General features: G+C 41.9%; 1 protein-coding gene across 3 annotated transcripts in view; it reads left to right on the top strand.

Annotated features, from left to right (window-relative positions):
* LOC126484182 (uncharacterized) overlaps positions 1 to 16021 on the top strand; it is a 166327-nt gene that overhangs the window by 21595 nt on the left and 128711 nt on the right. The gene's annotated exons all lie outside the window — the stretch shown is intronic.

Here is a 16021-nt window from a genome sequence, read left to right as displayed (position 1 = left end):
CATCGGGGAGAGGCTACAACCCTGTCTCATTCCCTTCCCAACCACTGCTTCCCTTTCATACCCCTCGACTCTTATAACTGCCATCTGGTTTCTGTACAAATTGTAAATAGCCTTTCGCTCCCTGTATTTTACCCCTGCCACCTTCAGAATTTGAAAGAGAGTATTCCAGTCAACATCGTCAAAAGCTTTCTATAAGTCTACAAATGCTAGAAATGTAGGTTTGCCTTTCCTTAATCTTTCTTCTAAGATAAGTCTTAGGGTCAGTATTGCCTCACGTGTTCGAACATTACTACGGAATCCAAACTGATCTTCCCCGAGGTCGGTTTCTACCAGCTTTTCGATTCGTCTGTAAAGAATTTGCGTTAGTATTTTGCAGCTGTGACTTATTAAACTGATAGTTCGGTATTTTTCACATCTGTCAACTCCTGCTTTCTTTGGGATTGGAATTATTACATTTTTCTTGAAGTGTGAGGGTATATCGCCTGTCTCATACATCTTGCTCACCAGATGGTAGAGTTTTGTCAGGACTGACTCTCCCAAGGCTGTCAGTAGTTCTAATGGAATGTTGTCTACTCCAGGGGCCTTGTTTCGACTCAGGTCTTTCAGTGCTCTGTCAAACTCTTCACGCAGTGTCATATCTCCCATTTCATCTTCATCTACATCCTCTTCCATTTCCATAATATTGTCTTCAAGTACATCGCCCTTGTATAAACCCTCTATATACTCCTTCCACCTTTCTGCTTTCCCTTCTTTGCTTAGAACTGGGTTTCCATCTGAGCTCTTGATATTCATACAAGTGGTTCTCCTTTCTCCAAAGGTCTCTTTAATTTTCCTATAGGCAGTATGTACCTTACCCCTAGTGAGATAAACCTCTACGTCCTTACATTTGTCCTCTAGCCATCCCTGCTTAGCCATTTTGCACTTCCGTCGATCTCATTTTTGAGACGTTTGTATTCCTTTTTGCCTGCTTCATTTACTGCATTTTTATATTTTCTCCTTTCATCAATTAAATTCAATATTTCTTCTGTTACCCAAGGGTTTCTACTAGCCCTCGTCTTTTTACGTATTTGGTCCTGTGCTGCCTTCACTATTTCATCCCTCAAAGCTACCCATTCTTTTTCTACTGTATTTCTTTCCCCCATTCCTGTCAATTGTTCCCTTATGCTCCCCCTGAAACCCTGTACAATCTCTGGTTGTTTCAGTTTATCCAGGTCCCATCTCCTTAAATTCCCACCTTTTTGCAGTTTCTTCAGTTTTAATCTACTGTTCATAACCAATAGATTGTGGTCAGAGTCCACATCTGCCCCTGGAAATGTCTTACAATTTAAAACCTGGTTCCTAAATCTCTGTCTTACCATTATATAATGTATCTGATATCTTCTAGTATCTCCAGGGTACTTTCATGTACACAAACTTCTTTCATGATTCTTGAACCAAGTGTTAGCTATGATTAAGTTTTGTCAGGACTGGCTCTCCCAAGGCTGTCAGTAGTTCTAGGGCACTAGAAATGACTTCTGTACACTACTGTGGTTATGGTACTTACATCGAAAATTCTGCGCAATTTTGTTGCAAAGTTGCAGGATTGTATTTTTCAAATATTCCAAAATATATGCAGCACTTGTATAATTTGCACATCACCATGTTGTGCAAAGCATCACACACACACACACACACACACACACACACACACACACACACACACACACACACACCAAAAAGTATTTGCCACATATTTGGTTGACACAAAGACTGCAATCTTTGTGTCAACTACACATGTGGCAAATACTTTTTGGTGTGTGTGTGTAATACAAGTGCTGCATATATTTTTTAATATTTGAAAAATACAATCCTGCAACTTTGCAACAAAATTGCGCAGAATTTTCGATGTAAGTACCATAACTACTTAACCTCACATATTTATTTATTCTGTATTTCATCGTTTGGAGGTTAGTTATGTTTGCATAGGGCACTTGTAACACTGTTTCTACCATAGGGCACCAACACACCAAGAATATTTTGCCACGGTGGAAGAATAAAAATCGAAAGCTGATGATTATGTAAAGTGTATCTTGCAAATCACGTGAACAGCCGTCTGATGATGAACTTGTCAGTTCAAAACCGGTTACGCCGGCCGGTGTGGCCCCTGCGGTTCTAGGTGCTTCAGTCTGGAACTGCACTACCGCTGCGGTTGCAGGTTCGAATCCTGCCTCGGGCATGGATGTGTGTGATGTCCTTAGGTTAGTTAGGTTTAAGTAGTTCTAAGTTCTAGGGGGCTGATGACCTCAGATGGTAAGTCGCATAGTGCTCAGAGCCATTTGAACGATTTGAAACCGGTTACGGTGCAATTTACTTAAGTAAATAGTAGTATTAATAGTGGCTGGTTGCTGTCTTCTTCTCTGTAAGAATCAACCTACATTAAAATAATTGGACTGATGCACATAATAAGGGGCCTGTACCACTGATAAGCAGGTGTAGAGTTATGTAACACATATCATGCTTGTATATGATGAGCTGTATTATGACCTAAAACCTCTGCAGGAATCAAAATTGATTCCACAAATAGTGATCTTGTGAAAACCAACTTACTTTCTTTATCATTAGGTTCCAAAGGGGAGTACATAATGGAATCCAGGTTATGCCGTATTCCTTGTTTTCTTGAAGGCATTCAGTGTAGTTTTACTCTGAACCTAGTGAATAAATTACAAGCTTGCAGAATGTTGTATTATCTTTGTGACTAGGTGCAGGACTTAAAAGCAGATAGAACTCAACATATCATTATTAGCAATGCCAAATTATCGGGTGTAAAAGTAATTTCATAAGTATCCAGAGGCTAAGTTGCATTGTTGTTAACATTCAAAGTACATAGAAATTAGCTGTTGAATAGCACTTAAGCTGTTCATGATTAATGCTAATTGTGAAGAGGAAAGTCTTAATGTCAAAAAATTGTAGCGAAATGTAAGAGACAGATGGAAGATCACTGCTTAAAAATTGGCAGAGATATCCATTACTGTTCAATTACCAGTCACAGGAAGCTGTAACAACCTGAAAATAGCAGGGAGTAACCATCTGCTATGACCTAGAGTAGAATTGCCTCACACAACTGGTTGTAGAAAGTGTTAAATGTGAGACTGAGATTCATTAGAATAATCCTAAAGAGATTTAATGTACCCATGAAAACATACGTTGCGAAACCTTTGTGTGAACAATTCTTCACTATTGTTCATCAGTTTTGGAGCCTCACCAGACAAGATAAACAGAACAGATAGGGAAGAATGATGAATTTCATCATGAGGGTGTTATGAGCAGATGTATCATTAAAACTCCAAGTGTGAATGTTCCAAGCAGTGAGGCATTATGTTATTCCCCCCCCCCCCCCCATCCCCCCCACCCCTAGTACATCTTACAAACTTCATACTCATGCATACACCATTCATGGTTGGAATAGAAAAGGGGGCAATCATATCTTTTACCACACACCAAAAGGTAGCGTGAGGTGTATATATGTAGGTGTAGTGAATTTGTTATTAAATTTACATTCAGTTTCATAAAATATGCCTTGTTCATGTAAGAAAAAAATTATTACTCACCTCAGAGTTCTTCACCAGATTGAACACTGATTTCATTGAGCAATGGTATGCCAGAAGTTTGCATTTAACCTTACGTTTTTTCAGTTTCAGAATGTTTTATTCTGCTGTAATTTGCATCCTCGGTAACAATAGTATCAGGGTACAGCCATGCAGTGTCAACAAATGTGTCTTGCAGTTTGGTGTATCCTCTGATTATGGCTTGTTTACAAATGACCTATCTCCATTTTTATAAATCTGTGAAGTGCTGCTACAGAAAAGTGCCAAAATTTCTTAAATTATATATCTGCATTGCACTTGGACCCAGATAGCTGGCACCAGTTCATGCAGTTGCCTGGAAAATGGGAGGCTTGTTGCACCACATGGCCATTGACTCTGTAACTAGCAGGCAGCCACACCTGTGCTATGTTTTCTTCCTTCAGATGGTTCCCTCAATTTGCTGGCAGTTTTGCACTTGGGAGATCGGCATCTGCTTTCTTGACTTCAGGGGCAGCAAACATTCAGCCATCTGCATTGTTTTGATACTTGCAAGACAAGCAAGGACCTTTGATGCTATGCTTCTATAGTGATAGGCACTTCTCAAGGAATTGTTTTGTTCTGCATGTTATTCTTCTTCACAATATTGGTGTTTCTTCAGTTAATTAAATCAAATATCTTAACCTCCATTATGAAACCAAAAGCAGTTATAAGGGGACACATGTTGATTGACGAAGCTCTTAACGTGGCTACCAAAAATTAGTTTGGGTACAAAACTTCATCTCCACACTGAATATACAAAATCTTGTCTCTGCTCTATCATACGAACACCCACAAAATGTTTAATGCTGGATAATTAGCAAGTCACACCAAGTCTGTTTACACCATACAACTGCTGCTGTTGATTCTAAAATATATGTTCATGCTTTCATGTTTTGGCTGTGGCACAAAGAAGCCTTCAGAAAAATTTAAAATACGTATAGTACATTTTTGTATATAACTAAAAAAACCTTTTGTCAGTTAAAAATTTCATTCACTTGGAACAACAATAGTAATGATAATGTTGATGAGAATAATAGTGATGATAATAGACATTTTCCAGATTCTTTCTCAGTATACCATACAGTGGTTCACAATTGCACAAGAACTCTGGGAATAAGAGTAGCATAGCAACTGCGTACAGGAGAGAGGACACCACAATCCCTTGGTTGTTTTTATAGTGGTTTGTCATGTTTTCCTTGTTATTAAGGTGGATGCACCTGTTTGTAAACAAGGCTTCTAATAAGTGATGCTAATAATTAGGAAAATATAAATTGCTCTTCCTTTTCCTCTTCTCCAGTAGCAAAGGTTCATGACAACAACTTTTCTGGCACTCATCTCAGTAAACTGGGAAAAGTTGATGGTCATTTAGATTCAGTTTCTGGTAAATTAAGTGAATGTATCTTCTTTGTTATGACCCACAGAGCTTACTATACCAACATGGATACTGCCGATTCTGAAACTCTCTGCCACAGAGTGATAATTCATTTGGTAAATATCCATTCCTTTAAGCTGATCTTTCAATTCAAGTCCCTTGCTGTCCCTGAGAGAATTATAATGTAACTGGCAAGTCACAAAGTTTTTATTCCTTTTTCCTGAACCTTAAAGCCCTTACCAAATTCCTCTTTGATTTCCTGCAAAGCGTGCTCAACGTATGCACCGAATAACATAGGGCAGAAGCTACAACCTTGTCTCAGTCCCTTCTCAGTTACTTCTTATGTTTCATGTCCTGTGACTCTTAGTACTGTGATCTGGTTTCTGTACAATTTGTAAATAATATTTCACCTCATGTAATTTGCTGAGATTACTTTCTTCTGAATTACAAAGAATGTATTCCAGATGGCATCTATCTTTCCTCTATTCTTGTGTGCTTTTACAGCCTTGTATTTGTTCTCTAACCATTCTGGCTTGCCCATTTTGTACTCTCTGGCAGTCTCATTTTCTATATGCCTGTATTTTCTTTTGCCTGCTTCACATGCTTCATTTTTATATTTTCTCTTTTTGTCAGTGATATCTTACATGTTGTTGTTGTTGTTGTGGTCTTCAGTCCTGAGACTGGTTTGATGCAGCTCTCCATGCTACTCTATCCTGTGCAAGCTTCTACATCTCCCAGTACCTACTGCAACCTACATCCTTCTGAATCTGCTTAGTGTATTCATCTCTTGGTCTCCCTCTACGATTTTTACCCTCCACGGTGCCCTCCAATGCTAAATTTGTGATCCCTCGATGCCTCAAAACATGTCCTACCAACCGATCCCTTCTTCTAGTCAAGTTGTGCCACAAACTTCTCTTCTCCCCAATCCTATTCAAAACCTCCTCATTAGTTACGTGATCTACCCACCTTATCTTCAGCATTCTTCTGTAGCACCACATTTCGAAGGCTTCTATTCTCTTCTTGTCCAAACAAGTTATCGTCCATGTTTCACTTCCATACATGGCTACACTCCATACAAATACTTTCAGAAACGACTTCCTGACAGTTAAATCTATACTCGATGTTAACAAATTTCTCTTCTTCAGAAACGCTTTCCTTGCCATTGCCAGTCTACATTTTATATCCTCTCTACTTCGACCATCATCGGTTATTTTACTCCCTAAATAGCAAAACTCCTTTACTACTTTAAGTGTCTCATTTCCTAATCTAATTCCCTCAGCATCAACCGACTTAATTTGATACATTCCATTATCCTCGTTTTGCTTTTGTTGATGTTCATCTTATATCCTCCTTTCAAGACACTGTCCATTCCGTTCAACAGCTCTTCCAAGTCCTTTGCTGTCTCTGACAGAATTACAATGTCATCGGCGAACCTCAAAGTTTTTATTTCTTCTCCATGAATTTTAATACCTACTCCGAATTTTTCTTTTGTTTCCTTTACTGCTTGCTCAATATACAGATTGAATAACATTGGGGAAAGGCTACAACCCTGTCTCACTCCTTTCCCAACCACTGCTTCCCTTTCATGCCCCTCGACTCTTATAACTGCCATCTGGTTTCTGTACAAATTGTAAATAGCCTTTCGCTCCCTGTATTTCACCCCTGCCACCATTAGAATTTGAAAGAGAGTATTCCAGTCAACATTGTCAAAAGCTTTCTCTAAGTCTACAAATGCTAGAAACGTAGGTTTGCCTTTTCTTAATCTTTCTTCTAAGATAAGTCGTAAGGTCAGTATTGCCTCACATGTTCCAACATTTCTACGGAATCCAAACTGATCTTCCCCGAGGTCGGCTTCTACCAGTTTTTCCATTCGTCTGTAAAGAATTCGCGTTAGTATTTTGCAGCTGTGACTTATTAAACTAATAGTTCGGTAATTTTCACATCTGTCAACACCTGCTTTATATTTTTCTTGAAGTGTGAGGGTATATTGCCTGTCTCATACATCGTGCTCACCAGATGGTAGAGTTTTGTCATGACTGGCTCTCCCGAGGCCATCAGTAGTTCTAATGGAATGTTGTCTACTCCAGGGGCCTTGTTTCGACTCAGGTCTTTCAGTGCTCTGTCAAACTCTTCACGCAGTGTCATATCTCCCATTTCATCTTCATCTACATCCTCTTCCATTTCCATAATATTGTCTTCAAGTACATCGCCCTTGTATAAACCCTCTATATACTCCTTCCACCTTTCTGCCTTCCCTTCTTTGCTTAGAACTGGGTTGCCATCTGAGCTCTTGATATTCATACAAGTGGTTCTCTTCTCTCCAAAGGTCTCTTTAATTTTCCTGTAGGCGGTATCTATCTTACCCCTAGTGAGACAAGCCTCTACATCCTTACATTTGTCCTCTAGCCATCCCTGCTTAGCCATTTTGCATTTCCTGTCGATATCATTTTTGAGACGTTTGTATTCCTTTTTGCCTGCTTCATTTACTGCATTTTTATATTTTCTCCTTTCATCAATTAAATTCAATATTTCTTCTGTTACCCAAGGATTTCTATTAGCCCTCGTCTTTTTACCTACTTGATCGTCTGCTGCCTTCACTACTTCATCCCTCAGAGCTACCCATTCTTCTTCTACTGTATTTCTTTCCCCCATTCCTGTCAATTGTTCCCTTATGCTCTCCCTGAAACTCTCTACAACCTCTGGTTCTTTCAGTTTATCCAGGTCCCATCTCCTTAAATTCCCACCTTTTTGCAGTTTCTTCAGTTTCAATCTGCAGTTCATAACCAATAGATTGTGGTCAGAATCCACATCTGCCCCAGGAAATGTCTTACAATTTGAAACCTGGTTCCTAAATCTCTGTCTTACCATTATATAATCTATCTGATACCTTTTAGTATCTCCAGGATTCTTCCAAGTGTACAAACTTCTTTTATGATTCTTGAACCAAGTGTTAGCTATGATTAAGTTATGCTCTGTGCAAAATTCTACAAGGCGGCTTCCTCTCTCATTCCTTCCTCCCAATCCATATTCACCTACTATGTTTCCTTCTCTCCCTTTTCCTACTGACGAATTCCAGTCACCCATGACTATTAAATTTTCGTCTTCCTTCACTACCTGAATAATTTCTTTTATCTCGTCTTACATTTCATCTATTTCTTCATCATCCGCAGAGCTAGTTGGCATATAAACTTTTACTACTGTAGTAGGCATGGGCTTTGTGTCTATCTTGGCCACAATAATGCGTTCACTATGCTGTTTGTAGTAGCTTACCCGCACTCCTATTTTTTTTATTCATTATTAAACCTACTCCTGCATTACCCCTATTTGATTTTGTATTTATAACCCTGTAATCACCTGACCAAAAGTCTTGTTCCTCCTGCCACCGAACTTCACTAATTCCCACTATATCTAACTTTAACCTATCCATTTCCCTTTTTAAATTTTCTAACCTACCTGCCCGATTAAGGGATTTGACATTCCACGCTCCAATCCGTAGAATGCCAGTTTTCTTTCTCCTGATAATGACGTTCTCTTGAGTAGTCCCTGCCCGGAGATCCGAATGGGGGACTATTTTACCTCCGGAATATTTTACCCAAGAGGACGCCATCATCATTTAATCATACAGTAAAGCTGCATGCCCTCGGGAAAAATTACGGCTGTAGTTTCCCCTTGCTTTCAGCCGTTCGCAGTACCAGCACAGCAAGGCCATTTTGGTTAATGTTACAAGGCCAGACCAGTCAATCATCCAGACTGTTGCCCTGCAACTACTGAAAAGGCTGCTGCCCCTCTTCAGGAACCACATGTTTGTCTGGCCTCTCAACAGATACCCCTCCGTTGTAGTTGCACCTACGGTACGGCCATCTGTATCGCTGAGGCACGCAAGCCTCCCCAGCAACGGCAAGGTCCATGGTTCATGGTGGGATCTTACATGCTATACAATAATTTCGCCTTGGCCTAGTCATTTTTGCCTGTTTGATCATCTGCTGCCTTCACTATTTCAACTTTCAAAGGTGCCCATTTGCCTTCTTTTATCTTCCTTTCCCCCCGTTTCAGTCAGTAATTGCCTAGTGTGTCCATTGAAGCTCAACTACTTCTCATTCTTTCGATTTGTCCATATCCTATTTCTCTAATTTCCTATCTCTAATGTCTTCTTCAGTTTTAATCTGCAGTTGATAACCAATAAATTATGGTTAGAGTTCACATCTGCATCTGGAAATTGTTTGCTGTTTAAAATCTGGTTTAGAAATCTGTCTTGCCAATATATCAGCTATATGAAATCTTCTGGTGTCATCAGGTCCCTCTTTCATGATTCTTAAATCAATTGTTACCTGTGATTAAATTATGACCCATGCAAAATTTCACTGAGTAACTCAATTTTTATTCCTCCTCCCCTCTCACTCTGCCATGTTCTATTATTATTGCTTTTCACTTGTATTTTGTACTGTTTAATTGCAGTCCTCCATCACTAACAAATTTTCATTGCCTTTAACTACATGAATAATTTATCATCTCTCCTCATACCTTTCTTCGATCTCATTATCACTAACAGAGTTAGTAGGCCTATAAACTTGTACTACTGTGATGGTTTTTGGTTTTGTGTCTGTCTTGCTACTGTAATGCATTCACTATGCTGTGCATAGAAAGTTACCCCATTTCTATTTTTTTATTCACTATTAAACCTAGTCATGCAGCATCCCTAGTTGATTTTTTACTTATAATCCTTTATGCATCTGTCCAAAAGTCCTGTTTTCAACCTGCCCATTTCCTTTTTTTAATTTCTCTAACCTACCTACCTGATTATAGGATCTAATATGCCATGCTCTGACCCATGGAATGCCAGACTTTTCCATTTTTAGTCCTCTGCAACTCAGTTGGTAAAAATGGAATCCTTGTACATTCATTATGTTGTCCATCTGCCTGTCCCAGTCTTAAGATCCATTTTTTCAGGAACAGCAGAGGTATCAAGTTGAAATTTATTTCACATATTAAGGTCTGCAATCTGTTGGTGGTGCAAAAAAATTTAAGCTTCAAAGTCAATGCAACCAAAAGACACAACTAGTTTAGTCACTTATTTTTATACTCGCAAACACACTCATCAAACGTGTAGATAAACTAATTATATACATACAGGGTCTGGTGGCCCAGTGATAAAGCAGATGCCTGGCACCCCAGAGGTCATGAGATCGACTCTTGGTTAGACCACGGATTTTTCAGTCTTGGTTGTATCATAGCCTTTACCTCTCAGTGATGTGAAGAGTTGCCAGAAACAACATGTGCTTCAGATTCCAAGTTGAACTGTAGGCCCCTTTCCCCAGTCGCATAACTTGGATGTCCCCCAGGGGGCCCACAGTCCTTTTGTGGGTACGTGTATGGCGTGCACGGGCCCCCGAGCTATTGCAGTCTCCTTTCCTTTCCAGGCTGCATTACCATCCCTGTTCCTTTCCCTCCCTATCCTTGCTCCTTTGTCCCTGCCCCCTCTTTTCCCTCTTGGTGGTCTTCTTTATGTCGACCTGGCTATCCTCCTGGCTTTGTTTTGGTCAGTGCTATTGTTTAGTTTGTTGTTTCCACTTCCTTTTCGGCATTTTTGGTCCCCTTGGGGTTTTACCTCCATTTCTAAAATTTTCCATTCAGTGTGAGCCATTTGAGGATGAACTCCCTACCTAGCTTCCATGGTGCAGATTCCTCTCCCCCTCCCCTCCCCGTTCCCTTTGCACCGTGGCCCCACTCCTGCTTGGTCACCAGCATGGTAGCCAGTCCGTGTGATGGGGCTGTTAAGAACCCACTTCGCTGAGCCCCCTGAAACCACAGGGATCACACTGCCAGTACCTGAGCTGTTAATGCTTCATGTATGCCCAGGAGCGCGGTGCTCATCACTTTGGGGCACCAGAACTCCCGGCAATGGCTGCCGTGCCACACGGCCCTTGCTGTGGCTGCGTGGCGCCCATGGGGCGAGCCCCTGATCGGTGTGGGTGGTTCTAGGGTGGACGCCTTGCGCATGAAGCAACAAAAGCTTCACCATCCTGTCCATTCTATGGCCATTTCTAAGTGTGGTAGCAGACGTGACACTCCTTCTGATCCTTCGGCCTTCTCCTCCCTGGCCACCCCCTGTGAGGAGGGTCAAACTTGCTGGCTTGGGTTGAAACCTTTCCCTTGGTACCTGGTTTGTACCGGGACAGATAGCGGAAGTTTTGCCATGATTGAGCCTTTTTTTTTCGTGGAGACGATTGAAGATAAGTATGGCGAAGTGGAATCGATGAGTAAAATGTGGTCCAGTGCTTTGCTCATAAAGACATCTTCTGCTACCCAATCTGACGCCCTGCATGCTTGTGACCGTCTCAGTGAAGTCCCAGTCTCTGTCACGCCCCATCAATCTTTGAACTCAGTACAGGGCATTATTTTCCACTGGGATCTTCTTCTCCAAACTGACGAGGAGCTCCGTGCTAGCCTCGAGCGGCGAGGGGTTCGTTTTATCTGCCGTGTACAGCGAAGCCCTCCAAACAATCGCACTGCTATGGGTGTCCTTATCCTGGTCTTCGAGGGGGATGTCCTCCCAGAGAAGGTCAAGGTAATGGTGTATCAGTGTGATATAAAACCTTATATTCCACCAATGATGAGATACTTTAAATGCTTATGGTTTGGACACGTGTCTTCCCATTGCACCATTGATCCCCTGTGTAGTGACTGTGGGTGCCCGCTCCATGAGGGGAGTGCCTGTGCTCCCCTGCCAGAGTGTGTAAATTGTCATGGACAGCATTCTCCATGCTCACGTGCATGCCTGGTGTTTGTGAAAGAAAGGAGGATTCAAGAGTACAAAATCTCAGATCGGCTCACTTACACTGGCGACTTGGCAGCGTGACCGACTCCGGTCCGTTCGCTTCCCATTTGGACTCCGGCTTGAGAATCCTCCAGTTTGTTCAAGCTTCGACATCGGGTCAGTATCCGCCCACGTTCCTTCTCCTGAAAGAGCACTCAGAACGACTGCTTTTGTCTTTTGTTTCTCGCTGCTTGGAGCTCTATAATGCCCATTCAGTGAGTGGGAATTCACCAGCGCCCTCGTCCTTAGTCCTGACACGTCTCCTGGACTGTATCAGATACATAACCAAATGCTCCAACACTTATCGGTGGCTGGTCACCATCGTACACTGACCCTCTTCAACTGTCTGTGGAATGAGGGAGTCTTTCCTACCCAGTGGCAGGAAAGCATTGTTGTTCCAGTGTTGAAGCCAGGGAAGCCACCTCTTCAGTTGGATAGCTACCGTCCAGTTAGCCTTACCAACACCCTCTGCAAGCTCCTTGAACGCATGGTGAGTCGGCGGCTGTTTTGGATCCTTGAATCCCGCGACCTTTTGTCATTGACTCAAAGTGGTTTTCACTGTGACCACTCTACGGTGGATAACTTGGTCCACGAGGAGTCTGCTATCCAGTCAACTTTTGCCCATCGGCAACACCTCCTTGCAGTCTTCTTTGATCTGCATAAAGCCTATGACACCACTTGGCGCCACCTCATCCTCACCACCCGTCATGAATAGGGCCTTTGTGGCACTCTGCCCATTTTTATATGTAACTTCCTTTCTTGTCGCTTCTTTCGGGTCCAAGTTGGCTCCTCCTACAGCATTCCCCATCAGCAAGAAAATGGGGTTCCACAGGGTTCTGCACTGAGCATCCCTCTCTTTCTCATAGCCATTAATGGTCGGGTGACAGCTGTTGGGCCGACAGTGTCCCCCTCTTTGTATGCTGATGATTTTTGTATCTACCTCTTAGTAACAAATAATCCTGAGTTAATAACAAGCATCAAAACCGATTCAGGGATTAGTGAACACAGGGTTGTCGTAGCGAGATTGAATATTGTAATCCCCAAATCCTCGAAAAAATAATCGAAAAATAAACCTATTCCAAAAAGCAGATAAAAATTCACTTGATGCCTTCCTGAGAGACAATCTCCACTCATTCCAAATTAATAATATGAGTGTAGACCAGATGTGGCTTAAATTCAAATAAATAGTATTGGCAGTAATTGAGAGATTTATACCAAATAAAGTAACAAATGACGGAGCTGATCCTCCTTGGTACACAAAATGGGTTAGGACGCTGTTGCAGAAAGAATTAAACAAACATGCCAAATTTAAACAGGTGCAACATTCCCAAGATTGGCGATCTTTTACAGAAGCTCGAAATTTAGTGCGGACTTAAATGTGAGATGCCTATAACAGTTACCACAACGAAACTTTGTCTTGAAACCTTGCAGAAAATCCAAAGAGATTCTGGTCGTATGTGAAGTATGTTAGCGGCAAGAAACAATCGATGCCTTCTCTGCACGATAGCAGTGGAGATACTATCAAAGACAGTGCTGCCAAAGCAGAGTTACTAAACACAGCCTTCCGAAATGCCTTCACAAAAGAAGACGGAAGTAAATATTCCAGAATTCGAATTGAGAACAGCTCCCAACATGAGGAACGTAGAAGTAAATATCCTTGGAGCAGTGAAGCACCTTAAGTCACTTAATAAAAGCAAGTTTTCTGGTCCAGACCGTATACCAATTAGGTTCCTTTTGGAGTATGCTGATAGATTAGCTCTGTACTTAACAATCATATACAACCGTTCGCTCGACGAAAGATCCATACCCCAAGACTGGAAAGTTGCACAGGTCACACCAATATTCAAGAAAGGTAGTACTAGTAATCCACTAAATTACAGGCCCATATCGTTAACGTCGATATGCAGCAGGATTTTAGAACATATGTTGTGTTCGAACATTATGGATTACCTTGAAGAAAATGGTCTATTGACACACAGTCAACATGGGTTTAGAAAACATCGTTCCTGTGAAACATAACTAGCTCTTTATTCACATGAAGTGTTGAGTGCTATTGACAAGGGATTTCAGATCGATTCCGTATTTCTGGATCTCCGGAAGGCTTTTGACACTGTACCACACAGGGGGCTCGTAGCGAAATTGTGAGCTTATGGAATATCGTCTCAGTTACGTGACTGGATTTGTGATTTCCTTTCAGAGAGGTCACAGTTCGTAGTAACTGACGGAAAGTCATCAAGTAAAACAGAAGTGATTTCTGACGTTTCCCAAGGTAGTGTCATAGACCCTTTGGTGTCCCTTATCTATATAAACGATTTGAGAGACAATCGGAGCAGCCATCTTAGGTTATTTGCAGATGATGCTGTCATTTATCGACTAATAAAGTCATCAGAAGATCAAAAGAAACTGCAAAACGATTTAGAAGAAATATCGGAATGGTGCGAAAAGTGGCAGTTGACCCTAAATAACGAAAAGTGTGAGGTCATCCACATAAGTGCTAAAAGGAACTTCGGTTATACGATAAATCAGTCTAATCTAACTATATAAACGATTTGAGAGACAATCGGAGCAGCCATCTTAGGTTGTTTGCAGATGATGCTGTCATTTATCGACTAATAAAGTCATCAGAAGATCAAAAGAAACTGCAAAACGATTTAGAAGAAATATCGGAATGGTGCGAAAAGTGGCAGTTGACCCTAAATAACGAAAAGTGTGAGGTCATCCACATAAGTGCTAAAAGGAACTTCGGTTATACGATAAATCAGTCTAATCTAAAAGCTGTAAATTCAACTAAATACCTAGGTATTACAATTACAAACAACTTAAATTGGGAGGAACACATAGAAAATGTTGTGGGAAAGGCTAACCAAAGACTGCAGTTATTGGCAGGACACTTAGAAAATGTAACAGACCTACTAAGGAGACTGCCTAAACTATGCTTGTCCGTCCTCTTTTAGAATAACGCTGCGCAGTGTGGGATCCTTACCAGATAGGACTGACGGAGTACATCGAAAAAGTTCAAAGAAAGGCAGCATGTTTTGTATTATCACGAAATATGGGAGAGAGTGTCACAGAAATGATAAAGGATTTGGGCTGGACATCATTAAAAGAAAGGTGTTTTTCATTGCGACGGAATCTTCTCACGAAATTCCAATCACCAACTTTCTCCTCCGGGTGCGAAACTATTTTGTTGGCACCGACCTAAGTGCACCATATGAGATTGGGATAATAGAGAATTGTGAAGGTGGATCGATGAACCCTCTGCCAGGCACTTAAATGTGATTTGGAGAGTACCCATGTAGATGTAGATAGACGTAGATGTACGTCGCTTCCTCCATAATGGGTGCTTCAGAATGCTGTCTACAGTGGGCAATCTGCCGGGCACACTCACGGGCTCTGTGTCATGTATTTCTGCCATCACCGTGCAGTCCATCCCCATCCGGACCTGTTCCTTGATGGCCAGCCCCTCGAGCTGGTGGACACCCATAGCTTCTTGGGTCTGGTTTTTGATGCCCGGTTGACATGGCTCCCTCATCTTCGCCAGCAGAAGAGGACATGCTGGTCCCATCTCAACGTTCTTAGGTGTCTGTGCAATACCACCTGGGATGCAGACTGCTCTGTTCTCCTGCGATTGTTATCAAGTGCTGGTCCAGTCTCGTTTAGACTATGGAAGTCCTGTCTATGGTTCTGCGTCGCCTTCGACATACAGATACTAGACCCCATCCACAACTGTGGGGTCTGACTTGCGACTGGTGCCTTCCGGACTAGCCCCGTACTTTGCCTTCTCGCAGAGGTGGGGATTCCACCACTGCGAGTTTTGCACCAACAACAGCTGATATCTTATGCGCTCCACATTCACTTCACCCCAAAGCACGCTAATTATGGTCTTCTTTATCCAGACATGGAAATCACCCTGCCGCAGTGGCAGCCACAATGTGAGCTAACCGTGGCTGTCCGCATTCAGTCGCTCTTTTCAGAGCTCCAGCTGTTCCCTTTACAGCCTCTTTTCTCTGCTCACACACGTACCCCTCCGTGGTGCATCTCTCGGCCGCAGCTCTGTCTTCATCTCTCAATCCATTCAAAGGATTCTGTCCCTCCTATGGCTCTTCACCACCATTACAGTTCTACTGTCTCCTCAGTTCCTTTCAGGGTTTAAAAGTGACCTATACTGATGGCTCCATGTTTGCTGCCCGCACTGGTTTTGCTTACACCTATGCACGACGCACGGAACTTCGT

This window comes from Schistocerca serialis, chromosome 6, assembly GCF_023864345.2.
Source record: "Schistocerca serialis cubense isolate TAMUIC-IGC-003099 chromosome 6, iqSchSeri2.2, whole genome shotgun sequence".
NCBI classification, from domain to species: domain Eukaryota; kingdom Metazoa; phylum Arthropoda; class Insecta; order Orthoptera; family Acrididae; genus Schistocerca; species Schistocerca serialis.
The sequence above is the reverse complement of the archived record's forward strand: the minus strand, read 5'-3'. Positions and strand labels throughout refer to the sequence as shown.